Raw genomic sequence first — 15,815 nt, 5'->3', positions numbered from 1 at the left:
TCTCTCAAAATAAACATTTTTTTAAAAATAAAAAGCAAGGGTATGATAAACACAAAATTCAGGGAAGTGGTTATGTTGAGGAGAAGGCAGGAGAATGGAAATTGGGGAGGCAGACACAACTAATTTCAATTATACTGTCAATGTCGGGATCTTGTATTGGCCATTGGGCTTATGTGTATTGCACATGTTCCATTGTAGGCACAGAATATTACATAATAAATTGCTTTTAATTTGTAAAAAACAAAATTGGTGAACAAAGAACCAAAGTTTCTACTGGCTTAGTGCCAAGAAAAATGAGATCTTGGTAACATCAGTCTCATTAAAATATGGGAGGAAGGGTCATTTGGGAAGTGATGGATTGCTCTCTGTCAGAGAGGGTCTGCATAAAGCGTGTGCCCCTGAAGGTCCTCCCAGAACATGGGCAGCTGGCTGTGTGACCAGGGCCTTTGCCCAGGCTTACACCCTATTATTCCGGTTGGCAAGTGGCCTGGGTAGACAAGTGGTGATCAGTTATGGAAAAGACATGCCACTTAGCAGATGAATGTCATATGTGGTAAGATCTATTTTAGATAATTTTCCATTTAGAAAACTGAGGGCTGTTCTGGGGCAAGGCCTTTTTTCTTTTTTAAATTTTTAATGTTTTATTTATTTCTGAGAGAGACAGAGACAGACAGCGTGAGCAGGGGAGGGTCAGAGAGAGAGGGAGATACAGAATCTGAAGCAGGCTCCAGGCTCTGAGCTGGCAGTCAGCACAGAGCCCGATGTGGGGCTCGAACCCACGAACCGTGAGATCATGTCCTGAGCTGAGGTTGGATGCTTAACCGACTGAGCCACCCAGGCATGGGGCAAGACCTTTTGATCCACTCTGGGGTATATACTACTTTTCACCTTGATTGCATAAATTTGACATTGAACTAAGGCTGTGTTTTTCCAGAGTTATCATTAAAAAAATTTTTTTTAATGTTTTATTTATTTCTGAGAAAGAGAGACAGTGTGACCAGGAGAAGGAGACACAGAATCTGAAACAGGCTCCAGGCTCTGAGCTAGCTGTCAGCACAGAGCCCGATGTGGGGCTCGAACCTATGCACCGTGAGATCATGACCTGAGCCAAAGTAGGACGCTCAACCGACTGAGCCACCCAGGCGCCCCCATAGTTATCATTTTGAATTGTTATTCTGAAGACTCAATACTTGGGGCTTGGTGCTGTTGGATTTTGCAACTCCAGAACTACTCATATAGCTGCAACCTTTGTTTTGTTGCTATTTGTATCTTTATATATTTGGGTCTTACCCACTCCCTTAAAAGGATTATAAAGTCAACCAGATGGCAGGATTTTCTAAAGCCTTCTAAAGATGTCATCCTTGACGTCAAAACTTGGGAAAATAAGTGCTTAATAGGTTTTTTATTTTGATAAAATACAAAATTCACAGGAAATTGCAAAAATAATATAGAGAAAACTCACATACCCTTCACTCATTTTCCCCCCTAACTATTGAACAATGTCAAAACTAGGAAACTGACATTGCTGCAATGTGTGTGAACAGTTGAATGTCACTTATCACAAGTGTAGATTCATGTAACCACCACCACAGTCAAGATGCAGAACTGTTGCGTCATCCCAAAGATCTCCCTTTATAGTCATACCCAGACTCTCCCCACCATCCCTAATCCTTGGTAATGGCTAATCTGCTTTGTGTTTTCATAATTTTGTCATTTTTAGAAGGTTATATAAATTGAATTATTTGTTATATCATCTTTTGAGATTGACTTTTTTCACTCAGCAAAGTGCCCTTGACCATAGAGTTAGGTCATGTTTTTTAATCTACTCTGCCAGCCTCTGTCTTTTATTTAGTGTATTCAAACCACTTACATTTATTGTAATTATTGATATGTTAGGGCCTAAGTTATGTTTTTATTTTAAATTTTATGTTTTTATTCTATTTTCTTTCTGTTGTTCAAATTGTAATTGTTCTATCTCTAAGCACTAATTCTTTTATCTGTTTTCTCTTCTGTCATTGAGCCCATCCAATGAGTATTTATTTTTAGTTTATTTTATTTTAGGAGGGAGGGGCACAGAGAGAAAGAGAGAGAGAGAGAGAGAGAGAGACAGAGAGAGAATATCAAGAAGTTCCATGCTCAACATGGAGTCTGACACAGGGCTCAACCCCATGACCCTAGGACCATGACCTGAGACTAAATCAAGAGTTGGACACTCAACCAACTGAACCACTCAGGCACCTCATCCAATGAGTTTTTAAATTTAGATTATTATTTTCTTTAGTTCTAAATTTTTATTTGATTCTTCTTTATATTTTCTATTTCTTTACTGTGACTTTGTATTTTTCATGTTTCAGGTATGTTTGTAATTGCTTGCTGAAGCATTTTTGTGATAGCTGCTTTAAAATCCTTGTCAGATAATGTCAACATTTATATCATTTCTGTGTTGGCATCTGCAGTTTGTATCTTCTTATTCAAGTTGAGATTTTCCTGTTCCACCTCCACCCCTGGTTTTTAGTATCTTAAGGAGTTTTTTTTTAAATTGTATCTTGGATATTTTGAATATTATGTTTTCAGACTCAATATTATTTAAATCTTCTCTTTTAGTAGGCTGCCTCTGATATAGGGCTGGTAGAGGAAAGTGGGCACTGTCTCACTGCTCTCCTGGTGGGAAGACCAGGTTTTCCCCTTGGCCTCTGTGGACACCAAGAAGCATGGTATCTCATTACTGCTGGGTAAAGGTAGGAGATCAGACTCCTTCCCAAGACTCTACTAGTACAAGTTGGCTGGGAGAGAAAGAAGCACCTTGATACTGTTCTACTTGGCCTTTGATAATGGTGGTGGGACCACATTTTTTCCAAGTTATTTCCCTAGAGTACAATAGTTATTATCTAAACACTTACTGTCTTGTTAGGTTATCAGTTTCCTGGCCCTTTGTAGAGAGAACAGACTTTGGGAAGACATTTTTTTTGTCTGTGCCCACTGGTACTTCCTGGTTGTCAGCTTCTCCAGCATCCAGTCTGGGATAAAAAGGAAAAGAAACCCAGGGAGTTTACCCCTATGTCATTCCTTGGGTCATTAGGTCCTTAGACAGTCTACCTTTTCTCTACAATTCAGGTCTTCTTATATTTCTTTTATATATAATCGTCAGTGGTTTAACTGTATTTAGTGGGAACAATGGGGAGAAGTGTGTCTACTCCATTTTGTCTTGGAACTAGAAACAGTGAATAGGTTTTAATCGAATGGATTGGTGAATCTCTGCCTTCTTTTCTATTTCCCAACGTTCATAGAATGGGAAAGAGCATACATGCATACAAAAATACATACTAGTTTGGAAGAAGCAGAGGGTCACCTTTACAGACATGGTAAAGGCCACATATTATTACTTTTTTTGTTTCTTTCTTTCTTTAAACCATCCCACTACAAAAACAACAATAATAACAGCAACAAAGGATCACAGCAGCTGGATCTATATTGAGAAGTCCTATATCATAATTCCTGATTCCCTGTATGTAATTGGCATATGACACTAATAGCACAGGCTCTTGTTCTAGTCACTAGGGATACAGCAGTTAAGTGTAACTTGGTATTTTGACATTTAGCAATAATGTGATGTGGTGCAGTCTTCATTTATCATAATGGATATTCAGTGGGCTTTTTCAACCTGGAAACTTCTTTCTTTAGCTCTAGAAACTTTCTTATTTTATTTATTTCATAAGTTCTTTCTCTCTATTTTCTCTGTTTGCTCTTTTGGAACTTCTATGTGTAGGATATTGAACCTGCTCGTTTGATTCTCTATTTCTTACTCTTTTGATTCTCTTTGGTTTTCTAATCTTTTCTTATCTTCTCTCTCATATTTTATACCTTTATGTCTTTGGAAATATTTTTCTCAATTTTGCTTTCAGATGTTTCATTAATTTTTTATTCCTGCAATCTTAATTTTTAAGATTTATTTCCTCTCTTATACTATCTTTGTCTGGTTTTGGTATCAGGTTATAATAGTTTCATGAAATGATGTGAGTAGTTTTTCTTTTTCTTGTTCCCTGAGTCTGTGCAAGAGGGCATCATCTTTTCTTTAAATGTTTGTAGAATGCTCAAGTAAAATGTTCAAGGACTAATTTTTACATTGTGGAGAGATTTTAAATTTTTGATTTTATTTCTTTAATAAATGTAGGATTACTTAAGTTATCTATATCTTCTGGAGTTGTTTTTTTCTTTAAATTTGTTCATGTTATCTATTTACTTGTTATTGATATTCACTGTTAACTTGTCAATCTATTCTGCATCAGTAATTACATTTACTTAATTATTTTAAACATTGTTAATTAATTCCTTTCTTTTTTTTTCTCTTCTCAGTTTCATTAGAGGTTTGTTGATTTATTGGTGTTTTCAAAGAGTCAAACTTTGCTTTGATAATATTCTGTTTTTAATTTAATTAACTTAAGCTGGTATATTTACTACTTCTTTCTTTCTACTTTACATATTTTCTATTTTTCTATTACTACATTCCTAGGTTACATATTTAGTTTGTTAACTTTGAAGTCTTTCCATTTTAGAAAAACATTTAATTTTCCAAATTTTCCTCTAAGTATTGCTGTGGGTACATCACACATGTTTCATTATCTTTTCTTTCTATATTTATATTTATATAATATTTATAGAATATATTACATTCTATTTTTCCTTATAATGTTTTTGACTGAAGTTATTTAAGAACATGTTTTTAAATTTCAAAAACAAAAAGAGATTTGGTTGTATTGCTGTTATTAGTTTCTGACATAATTATATTTTAGTCAGATAACTGTTTTATATAAATTCTGATTCCTTAAAATTTATTGAGACTTATTTTATAGTCTTACACATGGCCAATTTTCATATGTATTATGTGTATATTTGAAAATAATGTCAGTTTTCCAAAATTTATGTGTATTATTCTATACATGGCCATTAGATCAAGCCTTTTAATTATATTGTTCAAGTTTATATTTTTACTGGTTCTTTTATCTATCTGGTCTCCCAGTTACTCAGAAGGATATATTAAAATTTCTCATTATGGTGATAGTTTGTCTAGTTTATAGTTACTACACCTGGCTAATAAGTTTAATTTTTCAAAAAATTATGTAGTAACTCTTTGTCTTCAACATTGTTTTATGCCTTAAAGTTGATTTTCTCTGATGTCAATTTAGCTTTTATTTAATATTTGCATGATAATATTCTTCCATTCGTTTACTTTGAAAATTTTTGTGTCCCTAACTTTTATTTTTTTATTTTTTAAAATGTTTATTTATTTTGAGAGAGAGAGAGAGCGTGCAAGTAGGGGAGGGCCAGAAAGGAAAGGAGAGAGAGGATCCCAAGCAGGCTTTTGCAGACCTTGATCTCACAAACCATGATCTCATGAGCCAAAATCAAGAGTCAAATGCTTAATTGTCTGAGCCATCCAGGTGACCTTGTGTCCCTAACTGTTAGTTGGGTGTCTTGTAAATAATGTATAGGTAGATTTGTTTCTTTATCCAGTCTGATAGTCTTTGACTTTAAATTAAAGAATTTATGCATTTACATTTTTTGTGACTACTGGTAGATTTGAATTTATTTTGCCATTTATCTTTATCTTTTTATGTGTCCTTTCTTTTTTTATTGTATTATTTTGGTTTTAGTTTTTTTCTCATTTAATTTTCCCTTAAATAATTGGAAATTATATCTCTATTTTTATTTTTTAAATAATTCCCTAGAAATTATAGAATGGATTTTAATTTGGCAAGTCTAAATTTAATTCATTCATCTATTCTTTTCTCAAATGATATGAACAACCTAAAGTGCTTTAATTTGTATTAATCCTTCCCAACTTAAGAGTATTTGCTATAATTATCCAATACTTTAATTCTTCTAGTCATTAACCTTTCAAATTACAATGTTGTTTTAGATTCACACACTCATTTAACATTTTCTTGTCTCATCATTTCTTCTTGCATCTCAGACTTCCCTGGGGCTCATTATTCTTCTTTCTTGTGTACATCTTCTAGAAATTTCTTTTGGAAGAGCTTTCAATTTTTATTTTCTGAAAATGCCTTGATTTTATTCTTGTTACTGATAGATAATTTCTATGGTAATATCATTCTTGATGGTTATTTTTCCTTTCTGCTTAAAAAAAATTCCATTATATTCAGAATTTTAATTGTGCCTGTTTGGGAATCAGATATCAGTCTAACTTGTTCCTTTGCAGTAAGGTGTCTTTTTTTCCCTAGCTGCTTTTAAGATTTTCTTTCTTTTTCCCCTTCTTTTTCATTTTGTTTTATTCTCTTTCTTTCCTTTTCCTCCACCTTCTTTCTTTCCTTCCCTTCCTTCCATCCTTCCTTCCCTTCCTTCCTTCCTTCCTTCCTTCCTTCCTTCCTTCCTTCCTTCCTTCCTTCTTTCTTTTGATGCTCTGTAGTATCATTACAACACAACTATCTGGCCTCATTTTTTAAATTCATTCTGCATGGGATGCATTGATTCACCTGAGGATTTCTGTCTTTTGTAAATTCATAAAAATTCTTAGTCAACACCTCTTTGAGTACTTCTACATTTTCTCTATTATTTATTTCTTGTACTCTGATTTGATATATGTTAGATATCCTAATTATAGTCTCCATGTCTTCTGTTTTGAATATACATGTCCAGTTTTATTTTTTTTCTTTGAAGTTTAATAGCTTAAAAATTACAGATCTCTGCTAGTTTTTTAAGTAAATATATTCAAAACATTTTCATTAAAAGTATTTTAATCACAAACCAGCACATGTTACTGGAAATCCAGTTAAAATCTTGCACAATGGAACCAACAGCAGCAGTAGCTGGGTCCTTACCCTAAATGTATTTGGTGTACACTTCTTGAACTTTCTTAGCATCTGCAGCATTGAGTTCATATTTTCTCATCTCCAGATCTTCCCATCCTCAGCTTCAAGCTCAGGGATGGGAATTCTTCCATTATAATATAACAATTACCTACCAATATTTACAAATTGGACTTGAACCATAAAGTTGCAATAACACGTTTGTTTTTAGAAGAGCCATCTTGTTGTTTCTCATTCAATTCTTACTTCCTATGAATTTTCAGGGAGGCAGAGTTTGCATTTCTCCTTTGTGTGTGGACCAAAAGTTACCAAATGAAACTTTGCTAACTCAAGCTATTCATCATAGGAAAATCCTCCAGTTACAGCAAAGATTTTTCTTGGCCTTTTGTAATATGTGGTTACATAGTTCACTAGGTCCTTATAATTTTTAGGTTTGATATTTTCCATTGGTCCCCAGACTGTCCATCCAAGTGCAGTATTTTGGTAAGTTGTATGGCATGTAGATAATAAAAAAACAAATTCTTGTAAATCTGCTTTGACGTCCTTCTATACTCATGTTCAATCTCTGTTTCTCAAAATGTACTGTTTTTTATTATATCAACAAGAATGTCTAATGATCCTTGCAAATCTTTGAAGAATTCTTTGGCAAATATATGGTCTACTTTCTGGAGGTATATGCATTGAAATGAACACCTATGTTTTCATTTTGAAGTTCCAGATCTAATTTAGGTCTCTATTTGGTGCTCTTGAACTCCATATGTTCTAGAGAATAAAATATTCCATTATTCATCTTATTTACATTCAAGTTTCTAAGATCAATCAGTCAGGGCCCAGCTGTATATGCTGAGGAAAGCCTTCAGAGACCACTGAATCCATTTCCAAACATGTTATTTATGTGTTGGGAATATCTAAAACAACTTATGTAGTGGCCTGTGTATTTCACAATCTGTTCTTTCCAAATTATAATAACTACCCAATGACACCTCTGATCAGGAGCCTCTCTGTGAAGCCCCAGAGTCATGGGCAACAGCATTGTTCAGATGTCCACTGCTACCCTCTCATCTCCATATTTTAACTTCCAGTTAGTCTTTTTCAATTTCATTTTCCTTCTTCTGCTTATTGAGTAACTCTTCAGTTCTTTCTTCCAGTTCATTAATTCTCTCTTTCATTGTATCTAACGTTATATCCATCTACTGAGTTTTTAGTTTCATTAATTATGTGCTTTTTTTCACCCAGAAGTTCTGTTTCATTCTTTTTTCAAAGTTACGTGATCATATTTCATAGTTTTTGTACCTCAGTATACTTTAAATATTTATTTTAAAAATAAGTATTTTTTAAATAAGTATATTAAACTTACTTATTTTATATTTCTTAATTGATAATTCCAATATAAGTCATTTTTGTAGCTATAATCCTGTTGTTTGTTACTTCTATTTATTATTATTATTTAATGATTTGTTTTCTCTTGTGTTTTATAGTTTTATATTTCAATGCATTTATAACTACCTGAGGAAAATACTTGAGGCTTTGGTTTAAGGTATGTGTATATATCTAGGGAAGCATTAGTAATCTTGAAGCACTTTAAATTAAATTCTAAGCTAGGTATTTTGGGATCACATGTGTAGTGTGAATTCTAGATTCTGGTTCTAAACCCTCATGAGAATCACTTGTGAATAGGAATTTTAGACTCAACTCAGAATCAAGATTGAGACAAAAGAGTTTCTCTACTATTTTCCTTTGTGGGAAAGACTCTCTTTTTGGTTTACCTTTGCATTAAAGATGTCAACTTCTGGTTCCTGACCGATTTAGGGATTTTTTTCCCCCCGTCCTCACCCTGTTGAGGTCCTAGGCATTGCATCTTTACTCCTGTTTGATTTCCAGTAAAGTAAAGACTCTAGGCCACCAGGGACAAGTAAATGTCTTCAGGGTCCCATTGCTTCCAGTGGTTACCTCTGAAAACTTGCGCTTTTTGTATGTTTAGACTTTGATGATTTCCATTATTTTCCTGACAGCTCATTTAAGCACTTTAATATATATTTTTTTTATCCAGCATTTTTAGGCATTGTAAACCAGGGGGATTCTTTATGCTATTTATTCCTTAACATTGTGGGAAGTGGAAGTTTGTGGACTATTCTTATATACTCTAATTCACAAGGTTTCTATTATAAAGTAAGCTGAATTGAGGAATTGATACAGTTCTCCTCCTGCCTCAATAAAAAATCTTGTGAACACATCTGACTCGAACACCTGAGCTTTTGGGGCCAAGTTATCATTGCACCTTATTATAGCATGGCTGCTATTGTCCCAATGCCATCCTGGACAACTTCTGCCAATAGAACACAGACTAAATATAGAGAGAATGATAGGGAACAGTGTCCCATTCATGGATAAGCACCCAGCATTGGTTACTTATTTTGAGCTTCAAAAACCTAATGAAATGGGTAGCATTGCTTTCATTTTATAAATAGTAAACCTAAATCTCAATGATATTAAGTAACTCATCAGAAGGACATAGAAGGAGCTGGAATGTTCTGAAAGATCATCCAGGAATATCTTCCCAGAGCAGGTCTTAAGGGGATCATATAAGTCAATAATTTACTTATTCATCAATCCATCCAACCATTTGTGAATTCATTCAGTAAGGCTTTCCTGAGAATTTTCCTTGTGTGTTACACTGTGCTAGATACTGACATACAAAAACGAATACGACAAAAAGCTTACATTCTCAAATGGGAAGACCTTTAAATAATTATAATATATTGCAGTGAGTTAAATGATAGGGATTATGAGGACATCGGGAAGGGCATCACCACCAAGACGAGCTCATGTATAGCTTTGGGGTGAGAAAAGGGAAGATAGCTGCTGACTGAAATGGGTGGTGAAATAGAGATAGGAATATCAATAGCAAGTAAAGATGGAAGAGTCTTTTAGGAGCTGGATGCTCCTTTTTCTCTAAAAAAAGGGAGGAATAAGAACTGAAAATCACTGCCTTTGAAAAAGATTTATTCTTTACAGTTACCAGTGCAAAACCTGTTGCAGTTCAGGCTCAGCCACTTGCTAGATGGAACAGATCAGCAATGATTTGGTTAGACACTGTGATCTTTTCTGGAATTGAAACATCACACAGAGGAAAGACTTGTCTGGTACAGCTGCTTATAATTGCACTTTCCTCTTGATTGTCAAGCTCTTATATCAGTTCTAATCCAATTTTCTCATACCCCATCTCCCTACTGGCCAACAAAAGTTGCATGCTGGGTCTTGCAAAATTAAGCTATACACTTTTCTTCCACCAAAGGTTCAAAATAGGAGCAGAGATGTCAGGGTTAATCCAGTTACCCTGGCACTCTTAAACCTTTAGAAAAGTAGATTTGTCTTTCTGCCTTTTAATGGTGTGGAATTTTCCTCTACTCAGCAATTTTCTTCACTTTCTTCATTATACCTAATTGGGTTTATCTTTGTCTGAACCAACATGATGGACAGACCTTTTGGCAAGTGGACTGTGTTTATTTCTAGGGCTTAAAGTATAGGTCATAGACATTGCTAGAGACTTAATATCCACTGGGAATCCTTATCCCACTCTAGCTGTTTGTTCTGAAAACAAAACTGCCATCAATGACCCTGGAAAACAGAACCTGGAGCTTTAAGGATGTTGTAGAGGCTACATGATATTATAGCTAAACTGAGTATGCCCAGTGGTGTTAATTGGGGTCAACTTCCAACATGCTTTTGAGGTCTGTGATTGCTACCACTACAGCTTAAGTCTCTTAAAGCCTATGTAGTTATCATTAGTCCAACCCAACCCTGGTTTTTTAGGTAAGTCACTTACCATTATAGTTGAACATAAAATTTGATGTTGGAGTCTTTCCTAATTAAACTTTTGCTGAATGATCTCTAAATGAGTCCTTTATATCCATAATTCTTGGCAGTACAGTTTGGCCAGGACAGAAAAACTTATATCAAATCCTAACTATAACACTTTTTAAATATATGACCTTGGGCAAATGATTCAACCTTCATTGACTCCCTCATGTACAACACTGGGCAATAATGTTCATCTCAAAGGTTTCTTGTTAAGACTAAGTGAAATGTATATAAAGAACCTAGTGTAGATATGGCTTAGAGTAAGTGCTCACTAAACAAAGTAAGTAATGTCATTCTGATTTCCTTACTAACAAAGACATCATGTCTTTGCTTTTACCAAGAATGGGTTGCTAACTGATTGCCAAGAAGAGAGAGACTACAGATTTAGGTTTAAGATTGTGTGGAGAGTAATAATGACAAATCCAACTGGAGACTGGTACACTGATTTCCTACACTCACCTCTGCCCAGTCTTTGGAAAACACTGTGTACTATATTGCCAGAAATATTAAATAATGGGGAGGACCTTCAGAAGGTGAGAGAAATTGAAATCATGCCATTGTGTTGCAGCCCAGGTCCCTCATTCTCCATTGTGTACAGGTCTCTGTTGCCTGAAGAGTCTCTTTGCTTTTCCCTCCAGAGGTCTTGAAATCACTTTGTCCTGTGTGCCAGAAGTTGGACCCTACAGTAAAGGAGCTTTGCTGGGTGTGGTGGTGAAGGAGGCATGCTGAAGAGTGACTATAAGAAGAGCCCAGCCACATTTGTGTGCCAGATGCTTGGGAACAATATGAGCCTAGGAACGATGACCATGAGATGGCATCTCTGTCCTCAGATTGCTCATCACAGTTCACCACACAAGGCAGACCAGCACATAGGCAATGCCACTGCAGAGCAGTGAGTGCCACACAGCTTTCAATGTAGGGTTCTCAGAGCCACAGCCTACCCTTTTGGGAGGTCAGAGATAAGAATGTCAGTGCTCAGAGATAAAGTATAAATAAGGAGTCCACCAAAAGAGCTGACATGTGTGCACATGCATGCACACACCCCTGTGTGTTTAATGGGATATAAGGTGGGGGTGGGAAGCTGAGGAAGAGACAAGAAAAGGAGCATTTGGAAAATGCTTCTGGTGTGAAGATACATGTTATATGGTGGTACTTGGAGGTGAGAAGAACAAGGGATATTTGAGGAACCATTTGCCCAACTGCTACTGGTGCCTCAACTGTCTGGTGTCTTGTGACGGGGCTCTGTTGCCTATTGAAGGTTCCCTGGTGACCTGTCCAACAGCAACGTGGAGGATTCCTCTTCTCTGAAGACCCACTGTTAGAGCTAAGTCCTTTTTTCACTTCATCTCCTTGGTATTAGTTTCTTCATTTCTCTCTTCCTTCTCCTTTACTTCCTTAAATGTTTCAACTGCAATTCTGTGCTATGTCGGGGAGTTTTGCTGCCATGTGGGTCTCTTAGGGAACAAACTCACAGGGGTAGGTTCTGGGGTGGAGCCCATGACCTTCCTCGATAAACACACCTTCTTCATCAGGTTTGGACACTTGCAATCTGAGCTTCCTGCTGTGTTGACCGCTTTGACCCTGGCCCCGAATTCCCAGGGCCTCTTTGCTAGCTTTCCTCTAAAAGAAGGTTTTTTAGGGTGCCTGGGTGGCTCGATCGTTTAAGTGTCTAACTTGTTATTTCGGCTCAGGTCATGATCTTACAGTTCGCACGTTCATGTCCCGCTGAGCTTGCTTGGTATTCTTTCTCTCCCTCTCTGTCTGCCCTCTGCTGCTCGCGTGTGCTCTCTCTCTTTCTCTCAAAATAAATAAACATTTTCTTAAAGAAGGTTTTTCTTTAAGCGTCTGTGTTCAGAAAAGAAACCAGTGTTTTTTTCCTGTATCCCAGTTCTGTCTCTCAATTTCTGACTAAAACTGTTTTACAGTCACCTGAATCCTGGTTAGGAAAAGCATCCATAATCCACCATTCATGGAAATATCTGCAACAATCTCAATCTTCCTCCTTGTTTCATTTTCTCTGTCTCTCCCCAACTTCTCTCCCCTCTGTCTCCTTCTCTCTTGCTCTCCCTATCTCTCCTCTTCTCTTCTCCTTCCCACCATGTGCATAAATTCTCTCAGCTGCCTCTCTCCTCAACTTTCAAAGCTTTTACAATGACCATTCCCCAGTTTCCCAGTCTTTTAGTCTTTTCCATGCAATCTAAAATTTGTATGTCTTTCTAAAAGTGTACCAATATTTATTGAGATTCTAATATGCTATGTACTATATATACACATATTCATATATGTATTTAAACTCATTTAATCCTTGAAAAAATCAGGAGAAGTAAATATGTTTATAACTACTTTTTTAAATGAGAAAATTAAGGGTCAGAGGTATAAAGTAATTTGGCTAAGATCACCAGCTAGTAGGTAGCTGAGAATTCAGATCAAGTCCGGTTCAAAAGCTCAAATCAAGTCTGACTCAAAAAGAATACAAAATTTCTTTTGTATTTTATAAATTATTTTTTCTGGTTATAAAATGTTTATGTAGAAAAACTCAAATGATACAGAAAAACAAAAATGTACCTTCCCATATACCACATCCTAACTTACTATTAATGTTTTGTGGTTTGTGTTCTGTCTTTATTTTGCACAGTCTTAAATATATATATTTATAAAATTAGCACATATAAGTACGTGTATATATTTTTCCAGTTAAGATATATATAACACACACACACATATAACCCTGTGTAAGTTTAGGGTATGCAATGTGATAATTTGATACACATACATATTGCAAAATGATTACCAAAATAAGGTAAATTAGCACATCTATCACCTCATATAATTATTTCTTTTTGTACACAGGGTTTGGTGAAAATATTTAAGTTCTACCTTCTTATTAACTATTAAGTACACAAAGTATATTGTCCATATACTAGTCATTATGCCCCAGAACTTATTCATCTTGTAATTGGAAGTTTGTATCCTGTGACCAACATCTTCCCATTTACCCCAATCCCCAGACCTGGGCAACCACCATTCTACTTTCTATTTCTTTCTTTTTTTTTTAAGTTTATCTATTCATTTTGAGAAAAAGAGAGAAAGAGGATGTACACTTGAGCAGGGGAGGGACAGAGAGACAGGGGGAGAGAGAGAATCCCACGCAGGCTCCACGGAGCTGGACATGGGGCTTGATCTATAAAACTGCGAGATTATGACTGAAACCGAAATCAAGAATTGGACCGTTAACTGACTGAGCCACCCAGGTGCCCCTCTACTTTCTGTTTCTGAGTTTGGCTTTGTAATTCCTCATGTAAATGATATCATAAAATAGTCTTTCTCTGACTCATTTCACTGAACATAATACTTATGTATATACTATACACATATATACACAACTTTCTACAGATTAATTTCAAGCTAAATTTCATCTACTCACAATCTTATCTGAAGTATGAAATATATAAAATCATCCCATTGAAACTCTTCTAACAATAATCTCTTAGAGAATGTTTGTCAATTGTTTGTTGATAAGCAATTACATCACTCTTTAGATTGGTAATTCTTGGATTCCTAGTAAATTGAATATTTCTCAAATGCTTATTGATCATTTATATTTCTTAATTTCCTTTTCTTTTAGAGCAGGGGTTGGCAAACTACAGTCCATGGGCCAAATCTAGTCCTTGGTCTGTTTTGCAAGCAGAGTTTTATTGGGACACAGCCACATCCCTTTCATGTATGTCTATGGCTGCTTTAGTGCCTTCTTGCAGAGTTGAGTAATTGTCACAGAAACAGCAGGGTCTGCAAAACTTAAAAAAAAATTACCATCTGGACCTTTACAAAAAAGTATGTTCACCCCTGCTCTAGAGAACAGACTCCTATATTGTCAATCTCCTCTTTCCTCTATCTTGGATTTTCAATACTTTTCTCCTATGTCTTGAGTTGATTTTTTTTTTTTTAATGCTGCTCATCCTCAGTAAAAGAATTGTCTCCAGACTACGTATTTGCCAATTAACAGGATGCAGGGATTTCCTTTGATTGTCTTTGCTGGGCACCAGCCTTCTGGTTGAGTCCTTTCTCAGATCTACAGAAAAGTGATTGTACATTTTATGCCTAATTCCCAGTGTCCAGATGGTGCTCAGATAACCTGGCTCTCAGATTCTAAGAGGAGATTTCCTATCTCCATCCACAGTTTGTTTCACTTATCTAAACTATTTATGAAATTTTTATTATTTCTGAAAGGCAATATAATATAATTTTTAGAAGCATGGATTCTGGAATCATATTGTCTGGTTAAAGTATCAGGTCTGCCACTTACTAATTTTGTGAATTTGTATAAATTACTTTTACTTGTTTGCCAGTTTCCCATCATCTGTAAAAATCATGAGGATTGTGCTATTGCCTTTCACATAAGGGTTGTGAAAGAGAGTGCTCTGTGGGATATCCACGGGCTCTTCAACATTTCTCAGCTGCCCTTGCTATTACTGGGGTCACGTGACAAGTTATGGTTAATGGCCTGGGAACAGAAAGGTCATGTATTATTTCAAGACTGAGGCAGTTTAAGTGTCGGTTTGCCTTCTGCATCTCTCTTTTTCTCTACCATAGTGCCCTTGGGTGGTATCTCAAGAAGGAAGGATCCTGAACCTTTGAGTTACCTGATGAACAAGAGTCTCTGCTTACCCAAATCAAACTTTGAGTGAGCAAGAAATAAACTTGTGCCGAAGATGGAGATTTTGGAGTTATTTATTATGTTATTTTGCCACAACATAGCTTATGCTATTCTGACTAATGAAGTGTTGCTCTAACCACTAATTACTACATAAAAAGCACTTGAATGAATGTCTAACATATCAAGTACTATCAAATGTTTTCCTTCATACCCTTCTTCTTTTTATGAAAAAGGGCTGTAATTCTTAGCATGGATTCTTTTGCTTTCCACTAACAGCTTTATTCCTCTACTTACTACTCTACTTATAAATAACCACCTGTACAGGGATGCATTTAATACACACACAGAAACACACACAAATACACACACACACACACACAGACATACACACTTTACATTGTCTTAGAGAAGTTAGTAGTCTACAGGTAGGTCTAGAATATGACTTAAAGTAACTTTTAAGTAAGTCTTAAATATGA

The 15,815-nt window shown here is 35.7% G+C and overlaps 1 pseudogene; it reads right to left on the bottom strand.

The window, feature by feature from the left end:
• Positions 1 to 6,975: 6,975 nt before the first annotated feature.
• On the bottom strand, positions 6,976 to 7,784 carry LOC120243050 (annotated as a pseudogene).
• Between the last annotated feature and the right edge of the window lie 8,031 nt (positions 7,785 to 15,815).

Source organism: Hyaena hyaena, unplaced genomic scaffold (genome assembly GCF_003009895.1).
Source record: "Hyaena hyaena isolate Hyena2069 unplaced genomic scaffold, ASM300989v1 scaffold_329, whole genome shotgun sequence".
Taxonomy (NCBI): domain Eukaryota; kingdom Metazoa; phylum Chordata; class Mammalia; order Carnivora; family Hyaenidae; genus Hyaena; species Hyaena hyaena.
The sequence above is the reverse complement of the archived record's forward strand: the minus strand, read 5'-3'. Positions and strand labels throughout refer to the sequence as shown.